The sequence below is a fragment of the Cornus florida genome, unplaced genomic scaffold (genome assembly GCF_030987335.1).
Source record: "Cornus florida cultivar Cherokee Brave unplaced genomic scaffold, ASM3098733v1 CherokeeBrave_3.0.0_Hap2_Chr09, whole genome shotgun sequence".
In the NCBI taxonomy this organism is placed as follows: domain Eukaryota; kingdom Viridiplantae; phylum Streptophyta; class Magnoliopsida; order Cornales; family Cornaceae; genus Cornus; species Cornus florida.
In genome coordinates this window covers 41,548,495-41,560,974 of record NW_026775579.1, presented here as the reverse complement: position 1 = coordinate 41,560,974, position 12,480 = coordinate 41,548,495, and the positions used below count along the sequence as shown (strand labels likewise).

The following is a 12,480-nucleotide window of genomic DNA, read 5'->3' as shown; positions in this document are numbered from 1 at the left end:
ATAACATGTTTTGATTTGATAACATGTTTATGTGCTTATATGCTATATGTGGTATGCTAACTATATAGCTTGCTTGGATTCCATTGTAAAGAGCACAACATATGATGTATACTAGATTAGATTTGTATATGCATAACTGTGTTACATATTCGGCATGACACGAGATTGGTCATTGAGGCATGAGTTGAGGTTGATGGTGATTGAAGTCACAGTCTCGTGGTAGTATAGGTTGTTGTCGACCTAGCATTGGTTTTGAGATAGGTGGTGAGACACCTTTTGTTTAGGCTCTCGGGAGGTGAGTCATTTGGCGTTGCCGTAGTGCTGGATTTGTTAGTTTTGGGCCATAATGGGGTTATGGACCTCTTAGGATCCTTAGTTGTTTTGGAAGGTTCCTCTGAGATTGTGATTTTCGTGGGCGGGTGCATGGCATTGTCATACTACCGTACTGGCTAGCTACAAATGTATCAGTTTTTGTTATGATAAGCGTAGTCCTTTTGGTTAGCGATGATGTGAGTTTTGTTTTAAGCGTCTGGTGTTGAGACAGTGATTGATGGTCGTTTTGAGGACGATTTTGGAGATTGATTCGGTTGTCTGATTGTATGGCTAAAGTAGCCATTTTGTTTGAGTTCTCTTTGTGTGATGATGCTTTTGGGATCGAGTCGATTGATCGATGTTTTAGGTTGGTGAGAGCATTGTATTGTTAGTGTCATTTACAGTGTCACCTCTAGATTCGGAGTTGGATTGTTAGAGTCTTACCATTGTGGTAAAGGCTCACGTTTGTTTTGAGACAAGTTGTTGTCGCATTGGTTTTTGGAGACAGTTATGGCTAGGACTGGTCTTTCCTTTTTCTTAGACACTCTAGGACACGATGTCCATGGGGTTCATTGTTGCATCGTTTTGTTTTCTGCAGTTTCGTTTACTACCATGTTAGTAGTATGATTTCTGATATTGTGATGCATGAGTAGGTGGAAGTGTATCCACATTAGTCTTCTTATTGTGTGACATTAGCATACCTTCTTTATATGCTTAGAGATGCCATGTTGTTGCTGTACTTTAGTGACATGATTTTGTGCTTACGTGGAGACGTGTTGTATGTGCCATTGATTTTATCTATGTGATTAGATTTACTTTTTGGTAGTTGCATTCCTTGTCATATGCATGACTTCCATATTTGGTTCTCCCTTTTTTTCCCCTTTCGTGTTTGTCGTGTTGACATTTGTAGGAGAATAGGGTTTCTTCTCTTTCTTTGTTTAAGCAAATGGACTTCACAAGGAGTGAGTCTCTTCTCTTCGTCGCCTTGTACACGGTTTTGGGTTTGGTTGGTCCGTTAGGATCACCATTGTTGCCTTGAGTCCTTGGTGAGGATTTGGTTAATCTTGGTCGACTTACTTCCATGTAGGGGGTGAAGTCTTTGACCTTATTGTCTCTTATTTTGAAGATGGAGTATTGGTGTTATCCTTCTTAGGACTGGTGATTCCCTTTCTTTCATGTCTTCCCTTGCGGAGTTTTGCCGTGGTTGTTGACGGAGTTGTGGTGCTCAGAGTGAGTGGATTGGTGCGAGATCATTTTACGGGGACTTGTGTCCATTTCATTAAGGATTTATTTGATTCATAAGGTAAGCTCGATGCTCTTTTGAGAATGTCTTTTAAAGACTTGTTTCAGTTTTGGAGACCTGGATGTGGTCGACTCTTAGGAAGAGTTTTAAAAGATCGTTGTTGGATCTAACTTGTTTGTGAAATTTTTCCATCCTAGTTATGACTATGCGTGGTTTTGAGGAATCGTAGTTCCAGTAGTTGTTTATGGATCGATGGAAATTAAGGAATTTTGATTTAGATTGGTGATGCCAAGCATGGTTTTGAGAGATTTATTTTGTGACCTTGGTTGTCAAGGTTTTGATGTATGTGCCACTTAGTGGACTTGTATTTCGAGGATTTAGTTATCCATGATAGGGATATGGATCCGATGTTTGATTACGGTGTGATCTTGTAATTGATCTGTTTCAGGGAGATATAAAGGACTTTCGATGAAATGCCTTGTAGTGAGGTTCGTTTTGATTTCTGGAGGTTTCAATTTGCTTTTCAGGCTTTGAATTCTTGATTAATGTTGTTGGTAATAGTATTTTGAGACATTAGAGATGTTGGTTTTGTTGTATTGAGGATTTAAGGCCTTAAGCGTAGCGGTACCTATGGCATTGTTGTCAAAGTTTCGGGATTGGCCAGGATGGTCCGGCCGGACAGCTTTAGACCATACATCAACTCTCACAAAATGTTGGTCTCCGTAGTGCTTTTGGTAATGATCATTTTGACATTGATGTCATTTGTATCGAGAGGTTTCATGGGTCAACCTAGTGGGGGCAGGTTATGAACTAGTGCCTTATACTATCATGCTACCATACAACGTTGTGTGTTGTGGGTGAGTGCTAGTTGCCGTCGATGCTACCTTACTGACGAGTGAGTGTGGACGGGCACTAAACATTGTCATTGCTACCACACATTTGAGTACGTCGTGGGCGGGTTCTGGTCGCTATTCGTACTGCCATGTCGTCTTTGTTCAGTACCCTGATTTGATACGTGGTTATTTTGGAGTCCTTTTTGGTGGATGTTTTTGGATCCGCATGATGGTTCAGCAGGAAGGATGATTACGGTTGTTGTTTTCCGTTCCTTTGTCTGACCTTGGGTCCTGTGTGTGACCTTTGACTTGTTGTGTGGCCATGTAGTCACTTTTCCTTTGAAAGGTTGTCTTGTCATGAGCACGTGGGTGCAAATGACACTAGGTTGTGGGGTTCCTTTCAGCTTTGGGGTCGCTGGTGTAGCGTATTGTGTGGGATACTCGGAGACGTACTCTGTAGTTTTCCTGGTTTCACCTTTTGTTGGTTGGGGCTGGATTTCGGGGACAAGATCCCTTTAAGGTGGGAAGGTTGTAATGACCCGGTCATTTTCATTCATCTCCTTTTCTCAGATTTTCACGAATATTTTTTTTTTTTTTCGTTGATCTTTTCCTTTCTGAATTCAGTTTCTCGTCACTTAGTGTCATCTTGAGTACTCGGGAATGGTTTCTGAGACTCTTTTCCTTGGATTGATGACTTCCTTTGAAGACCGAGTCATTTTCACATTTTCACTTTTGTGACACTATTTACTTACGTCTTTTTCTCGACTGTCACTTTGTTGGCATAACCTCACTTTTCGTGTTTGGATTTGATTTCGGTTTTGCATGCATCTACGATATTTAAATTCCATACTATGAGTATTTTCACTTTTGTAAAAAAATATGCTAAGTGCTTACTTTTCTTGTAAAGGGTATAGACGCAAAACATTTTTGTAATTTTCTAAACTTTTGGAGTTTTTGTGTAATTACTGTAAAGTAATTATTTTTCGTCTTAGGGATCATTTTGCAATTTAATTTGGAAGATATTTTCAAAAAGGACCTTTTTGCAATTTTCGAAAAGTGTGACAAGTGCCACACTCTCATTGGTCCACTTGTTGACACGTGTATGGAAACACTTTGAGGCCTTGGATGAGGACATGTGGAGGGTGGAGATTTAACCACTTGTTGGCCAAGGATTGGTGCACTTGTTGGCTTGGATGGTTGACAAGTGTAGGTTTGAGAATAAGCCTAAGATAGGGCCTTGGATTTGTAACAAGTGTATGCTCCAAATTAAGTCTTGCAATTGTTTTTGGACCACTTTGGGATTATGGTTTTAAAGAAGGGTTTTTGTGCAATTGACCATAAATGTGTGTGTTGACCATGGTGTAAGAGCACATAGTGAGTGGAGGATTTCTATTTCATCCACTCACACATTTTCATATTATTTCATTCCTTCTTCACCAAAAACCCTAGCCTCCATGGATGGAGCTTAAAGCCTTAGGTCTTGACCTTGATTTTTGAGAGCCTTCCATTGATTTCCAAGCTTAACCTTGGGCATATTTTTTGTTCCCCTCATCCTCTTCTTCATAGCCCTTGAAAGGTTTGCCATTTTGTGTTGATTTGCCTTTGATTCTACAAAGAAAGTTCTCTAGTGAGGTAGGGGGTGTTATAATTTATTTTTCCAAGTTATTTTACTTGCTCTTATATGAAATATAAGTTGTATGCATAATTTTTTGTTAATTTGAGAAATTAAAGATTTATCATAGCTTGCACATAACTCATTTTAGACTTGTTAAATGGCATGGCCATGAGTTGATCTTTGATATATATTAATTTGGGATGATTTAGATGAGTTTTCAAATCTGGAGATTAAATGGATTTAATTTGATTTAAATTCTAGTAAATTGTGTTTTGCTTGTATTCCATTTTAAACTTGATATATGGTATAACCATGACTTAGTGCTTGATATATATTAATTTGAGGTCATTTGAATAACTTTTGAAATCTAGAGATTTAATTGATTTAAATTAATTAAATTCTATTTCATGATATCTTGCTCATTTTGCACTTTTGATTTGATGTATGTAATAAGCATGTTATGTTGTTTAACATATATTAATTTGAGGTTATTTGAATTTGATTTGAAATTTAGAGAATTTAATTATTTTGTTTAATTAAATTCTATTTAGTGGCTCCATGGATCTATTTGTGTTTTAGACATTGTTTCTATGTTCAAATCATAGGCTTGGACTGGTTGTGTATTCACTTGGTTTGTATTGAGCATTTGATAACATTGTTGTTATATTTATATTCATGAGAACCTATATTCTTTATGGAATATATTGTTGCCTTGTGTAATGAAATGTACAATTTGTAATTGACATTATGTAGGCCATTTTAGAATTGAAACTTTAAGGCATGGATTGTATGGTTTCAACCTACTTGTATAAGTTGTGAACTTATTTGGTTTATTTTGGAGTCTTGGGACATTGTTGTTACAAATGACATGGCTAGTGTTTGGCTCTAGTGCGGGAGGTATGAGTTCTCCCCAATTGAGATAGTGTGCACTTAGGGTGGTCTTCCCTGTGGGTTAGTGCCCGGAATAACCATTGAGGTCTCTGTAGAATTTCGAGCTTAGACGCCCAAGTCTTCCATTATTTGGTTTCGCATTAAATTCCAAGTTGACAATCATGTTTAATTATGACTTGTGGTTTTGGTTATTGGTGATTTTGATGTTGTTAAGTACATCCGAGCTTTATGATTTTAGTGAATCATTTTAAATTTCAATGTTGTTAAGTACATCCGAACTTTATGATTTTAATGAATCATTGTAAATTTTGATATTGTTAAGTACATCTATGCTATATTGTTCAAATGCAACTTAGGAATGATCTTATAGATTCATTTGGAACATAGACGTTAGGTGGCATGACCCACTTTTGTCGTTTTTCGTATTTTAGATTTCAAGTTGATAGCCTTGAGAATCTATATCTTGTTGCTTTGTACAACATGTCCTTATGTTGTTTGGAATTGTATGAAGGGTGTGAATTATGCTAGAAATGAGCTAAGGTAGCTTAGGATGCTCCCTAAGTCTCACACTCGACATAGACGTTAGGTGGCATGATCCTTTTGAACTGTTTCGTGTTAGTCTAAAAATCTTTAAGAAATCGAGTCGATGCATGTTCATTCTCTACGAGTAAACTTGTTTACTCACCCCGAAGTTACTGGGGGGCTGTTTCAGGTATGAAGACTTGGTGCATGATTTTCATCATTGCTTGAATGATAGTTGACTTGAAGGCTTTAATTCTTGTAAAGGTTGGCTTGAAATGCCATTTGTAGCCTTAATTGTCAAAATGTGTATTTTTTATTCGATATATGTAATGTGAACGTAAGTGCACCCTTTACAATGTATTTGACATGTATGAGATGAGGCCGGAGGCCAATAACATGTATTTTGTATCATATGTAATTTATGACTTCTTGAAATATTATGAAATTATTGAAAAATGTTAAGTTATTGTTTCACCATGTTTGCATCGGGTGTGGGAATTCCATTTTAATTCTTCCGTAGGATCTCATTAGTCATGTATGAAGTGTGGCCAAGGGCCAAACGGTAATTCGAAACCATTTCATGATTTTGGTTTTCATTTTTTTTATTCCAAGTTCATTTTTGCCTTTTTGGCCGTTAGGGAATCGGATTTTGACTTGGCCATTTTCAGGAGCCGCGGATCATTCTCGCGCGTTCAAAATTACTATTTACGTTTGTGTGCATGATCGTTTTTATGAAAGACCATTTCATTTGTGTTTTGAGCCTCCTATGGACTCATTTCACCCATTTGTTGAAAAATCTTGCTTAAGGGCATTTTGGGGATTTCTTTTGGGAAATAAATTCCGTTCTTGACTATGTCACATAGAAAAGGTTATTTTAGGGGGAGTTTCTTCTTCGTGTTTTTCCGAAAAATGTCAACTTGGCCTCTTAAACTGCGCTCTAAGTCCAATTTTCTGCTAAAAGCACTGTTCCTGCAGTTTTTGAGGTTCCAGCCCATGCCACTTCCCCATTTGGCGGGCCCCCGCAGCCATTTGGTGGGCACCTATGGCATACTGCCACATTTGGCGGGCCCTCGCGGGTACTGTTCCTACTCCAAACATTTTTTTTCAACGGGCCATATCTCACTCGTTTAAACTCCGAATTGGTCCGTTCTTGAGTCTAAACTGACCATGTCAAAATAAGCTTTCCAATGGTACCAATTAGAGCTTCAGATTCCATTTGAAGCTCAAGTTATTCATGTTTTAGTGAAGTAGTGTCAAGATTTGGTTCGAACCGGGATAGGGTTTACCTTCCTTCGACTTTGGGACTTGATATCTTTTCTGTCCGAACTCCGAACCAGGTGATTCTTGAGTCTAATTTCATTAATTTCCGTTGTCTTTCCAATGGTACCAGTTTCAATTTTAGATTTTTCTCCTAACTCAAGATATGCTTGTTTTAGTGCGAGGGTGCTAGATTTGGTTTGAACCGGGATAGGGTTCATCTGGGATTTCTCTTCCTTTGGCCTTGGGACTTCATGTGAAGTTACCTAAGGATGTTTTAGGATGTTTTAGATCTAATTTGACTTGTTGAAAGTTAAATTCCTTCCTCTTAGGGTAAAATGACCATTTTACCCTTGGCTCTTCTCTTGTAGGGTTTTGATGTCATTCTCTTCATTTTGTTTCCGTTGAGTCTCGAAACTCTTTGAGAGTCCATTCTTGTGCTCTAGGGATGACGTACATCTCTAAGGACTTGTCTTTGTTTTACTTCCGCACTTTATTCATTTGAATTCCGTGGCTTCATAGGGAGTCATCGTGGTGCCTAGGGATGGCGTACATCTCTTGAGGCCATTTTGCTTCTGTATTTTAGATTCGGTTTGGGTCATCACAGGACACACTGGGTTGAAAAATCTAAGGTCGCCACAAAGTTCTTCCCCCAAACTTGTACCTGATAATCTATCCACATAAACTAGGTACCAAGCATAAAAGCATAGACATAGATAAGGATATAAATCTGAAATAACATGTTATGCTTTATTAAAAAGGGGAAAGAAATCAGAATCTATATACATCAAAAAGTGCACCCACAATTGTTTTGCCAAACATGACCTAAAACCTAGAATTATTCAAAACACACAAAGCAAAAATAAATAGCATGAACTAAAAAGATAAAAGAGCAACAACATACTCAATCCTCCATAAAAGTGGAGGAAGATGGACCCGGACCTGCACCACCACGGTCAATAAGTGACTGCACCATCGCCTACAAAAGTTGATGTCCCTCTCTAGTCTCCTTAAGAAAGTCCGTAAGGTTGCCTTCAATGGTACCAACCTGCAACTGAAGAGTGTCAAGCCTAGTGCTAAGAGAGTCGTACTCTGCTCTAGTCATAACAGGGGGCTGTGGGCCAATATGCTTAGCCTCCATAGGAATATCCACATTGCCCCAATTGAATTCATCACCAATGCGTTACTGTCTAGCTTTTTTTAATTAAGATCGGCTTTTCTTCCATTCAGTGAGGTTGTACAGATACACATCCTCCTTCTTTTCCTCATTACGGCGCACCTTGAGCCCTTTGTTTTTTAACATCTTCGTGACCAAATAGGGCAAGGGGAACGACCATGTTATAGCATTATCCGATTGCTTAACAATGAGCTCACGATAGAGTTTCAAAATCTGGTCCCTAATGAGCTGTGGGACACAAAACCAATAACCTATTTCCACTACATAAAGGGTATTCAGAAAAACACCCTTTCTTTCAGAATGCCTAGCAACTGGAAAGACGTTCTGAGTAAGGACAGAGTCTAAAAACCAAATTCGGCACAGAATGTAGGACTTGTTTGTGCTAGTTGTGCGACGAATTGTGAAATTGTCATGATAAATTTCATGCACAATGTCCGGTAAGGTAATGGTGTTTAGGAAAATGCCATAGATAGGCTCATTCTCGTAGTTCAAAAGGGAAGCCAAAGGACAATCCCAAGCTGTGGCAATGTCCTTGATGGTGAACGCATAAGGCATGCCATCAATTATTGTCCTTATCACATTTGGCTCGGCACAAGAGTATGACATGTTGGCATAAAATTGCCGGACGATCCGTGGAAGGAAAACACGAGCACATGGCTTAAATAAAGCTTCGAGGCCAAGATTCTTCAACTCCAAAACTGACCAAACCGTTTCCAGGTGGTCTTGGAATTCATGCTCAATGGTGAATTCAGACTCAATTGAAATTGGCCAGTCAGACCAATCTAGAGTATGAGCCTCCTCAGAAGACCCCTCGGAAGTGCGAGGGTGCTTAGAAGCAGAATTAGAAGCCATTTGAGTGAAGGAATTTGGTTCAGGACTTTTGTCAAACACGTGCTGTACAAGATTGAAAAGTAAAGAACAGGTATAAATATTAGATGGAGGAAAGACAAAGATTCATGAACCTACAATTAAAGCATAACAATCCCCCAAACAATATATAAATCCCCCATAATATCAAGCCCTAATCTCCATGAAATATTCAAGAATTGAAAGGATGGAAGATTAAAGAAACTTACCTCAAGTTGGAGTTCCAAACTCTGCCCCTTTTATGGAATGATGATGATAAGAGGTGAAGAATAGGAAAAAATGGAGATGTAGATGGTGAAATACAAGATTGAGAAGGTTGTGAAGGTTGGGAAAGGAGGTGGGATGCGTAGAGAGAAATGATTAAATGAAGGAATAAAGAATAAAAAGAGAAAAGGGCTAAGTTATATAGAAAATCATGGGCTCGGGTTCACACACGGGCTGTGGCATCAAATGCGAAGTCTAGCATCCGGACATGAAGTGCTTGAATGGGGCGCGCTGGTTGTGATGCAAGCAGCTGGGGGCGCTGATGGAGATGGCGTCTGGATGCAAGTAGTGGCGTCCGGACGCGAGAGTGCCTAGGGGTTGGCATCCGAACGTGAGTAATGGCGTCTAGACGCGAGTCTACTCAAGAATGTGCGTCCAGACACAAGGATTGGCGTTTGACACAGATTTGCCCATGTGTTGGAGTCAGGACGCAAAAAGTGGTGTCCGGACGCAAATGTGCCCAGGTATTTGCTTGAGATGAGGCCTAAAATTCCCGAAGATGTTACCGAAACCATAATATGACTATAGAAACCCACGATGACCACTAAAATGAAAATCTAGATGATTCCAAGTGGAGTCTTTACCTAGTCATTTTTTACAAAAATCAGTTTACGGTAACAAAGATATAAGGAAGCTTGGAATAAAAAGAATTGCTTCTTTAGAGTGCTAAATTTAACATCGATAGCTAAACGATATGGGAATCTAACTAGTCTGCATAAATTAGATCCGTTAAGATGATGGAATCCACATATCCGACCTGGACTAAAGTGTTAATGTAAGGCTTAAGCTGCTGACCATTGACCTTAAAAAGATTCTTATTCTTTGGGTCTTGCAACTTAACTGCACCATGAGGGAAGACAGAAATGATAAGGAAAAGACCTTTCTACCGTGAACGGAGTTTCCCAGGAAAGAGTTGCAAACGGGAATTAAAAAGCCAAACTTTTTTACCCGAAGCAAAGACTTCTTAACGATATGCTTATCATGGAATGCTTTAGTCTTTACTTTATAAATTTTGGCATTTTTATAAACGTTATTCCGAATTTCCTCTAACTCATTGAGCTGTAATTTTCGGTTAGAGTTGGCCTGATCAAGATTGAAATTGAACCTTTTTATGGCCCAAAAGGCATGATGCTCTAATTTAACCGAAAGGTGATATGCATTACCGTAGGTGACAAGCCAATTCATGTCTTAAATGCAGTTCGGTAAGCCCGAAGCGTATCGTTCTGTCGTAATGACCTATCTTTGTGGTCCGGTCTAACCGTTTTTTTAAGGATATTTTTGATTTCCTGATTCGAAACTTCCACTTGACCACTCGATTAAAGATGGTAAGGCTTGGCAACCTTGTGAGTGACAAAGTACTTAAAGAAGACGAATCTAAGATAACGATTACAAAAATGAGATCCTGCATCACTTAAGAGTGCTCTAGGTGTACCAAACCGACTGAATATATTCATTTGAATGAACTGGACCACTGCAATATGGTCATTAGTTATGGTTACCTCAGCCTCTATCCATTTAGATACATAATCCACCGCTAGGAGAATGCAAACATAGCTATAAGAAGATGGAAATGGCTCCATAAATTCTATTCTCCATACATCAAAGATTTCGACAATTAGAATTGAGTTCAATGGCATCATGTCTCTTTTAGATATGGCCCCAAGCTTTTGGTATCGCTCATAAGACGTGCAAAAATTGTAAGCGTCCCTGAATAATGAAGGCCAATAAAATCCACTTTGAAGAACTTTTGGTGATGTCTTTTTAGCACTGAAGTGTCCTCCACATTCGCGAGTGTGACAGAATTTTAAAATATTTTGGACATCATATTCAGGAATGCATCATCGGATTATTTAATCCGGGCAATACTTGAACAGTTCCAGGTCTTCCCGAAAGAAATTTTTGATTTGAGGGAAAAACTGGTCTTTCTCTTGCTTAGATTGGGATGGAATTTTTCCAACCGTAAGATAGTTGACAATGTTATCAAACCAAGGAGGCAACACATGAGAAATCTAGAGCAGTTGCTCATCCAGAAAGGAATCATGAACTGGAGAAAAATCAGAAGTGTTCTCAATAAGAAGCTGAGAGAGATAGTCTGCGACAACATTGTCAGTGCCTTTCTTGTCCTTAATCTCAATGTTGAACTCTTGGAGTAAGAGTATCCAACGAATGAGTCGAGGTTTGGTCTCTTTCTTTGCAAGTAGATGCCTTAACGCGGCATGATCTGTGAAGACAATGACCTTAGATCTAAGAAGATATGAACGAAATTTGTCCAAGGCATAGACAACTGCGAGCAACTCTTTCTCAGTTGTTGTATAATTCAATTGAGCATCTGAGAGGGTCTTGCTAGCATAATAAATGGCATGAGGAGTTTTATCCACACGCTGGCCCAAAACAGCACCTAATGTATAATCGGAAGCATCGCACATGATCTCAAAAGGAAGAGACCAATTAGGTGGTTTTATGATTGGGGCAGAAGAGAGTAGTGAACAGAGCTTCTTAAAAGCTTCCAAACATGCTTCATCAAAGCTGAAAGTAGTATCCTTGGCAAGAAGATGGCATAAAGGCTAGGATATCTTGCTGAAGTCTTTGATGAAGCGGTGATAAAATCCAGCATGGCCAAGAAAAGATCGAATTTGTCTCACCAAAGAGGGAGGAGGAAGGCTGTGCATTAATTCTACTTTTGCCTTATCGACCTCAATCCCTCTTTTAGAGATAATGTATCCCAAGACAATCCCTTCTTGTACTATGAAGTGACTCTTTTCCCAACCTAAGATTAGATTTGTATCCTTACATCATTGAAGCACAAGTGATAGATTATGGAGATAAGAGTTAAAGGAAGATCCAAAGACAGAAATATTGTCCATGAATACTTTAAATTTTTTTTTAGCCATATCAGAAAATATGGACATTATGTATCTCTGAAAAGTGGCCAGTGCATTACATAACCCAAAGGGCATGTAATGACCTGGTTTTTTTCCTCCTTTTCCATTTTCGTCGATTTTCTTTTTTCGTCTTTTCCTTTTTTCGTCTTTTTCCCGTTTATCGTTTTTCCTTGCATAACCTCACTTCTAGTGTTCGGATTTGATTCCAGTTTTACATGCATTCATGATATTTGATTTCCATTACATTGGTATTTTTACTTTTGTTGAAAAGCATGCTAGTTGCTTGCTTTATTCATAAAGGGCATGAATGCATACTTTAGTGTAATTATTTATAACTTTTGGGGTTTTAGTATAATTATGTAAAATAATTATTTTTCATTTTAGGAACCTTTTTGCAATTTATTTTGAAAGATATTTTAAAAAAGGACCATTTTGCAATTTTTAGAAAGTGTGACAAGTGTCACACTCTCATGGAGCCATTTGTTGGCATTTGGGTGAATAGACTTGGCACCATGACTTCTTGACATTTAGAGGGTGGCGATTCACCCTCTTGTTGGCCTTAGATTAGTGCACATGTAGCCATTGATTTGTGACAAGTGTAGGCTTAAGATTAAGCC

At 38.6% G+C, this 12,480-nt stretch overlaps 1 pseudogene; it reads right to left on the bottom strand.

Annotated features, from left to right (window-relative positions):
• Window positions 1–7,814, bottom strand: part of LOC132272527 (delta-aminolevulinic acid dehydratase, chloroplastic-like) — a 60,916-nt pseudogene extending 53,102 nt beyond the window's left edge.
• Between the last annotated feature and the right edge of the window lie 4,666 nt (window positions 7,815–12,480).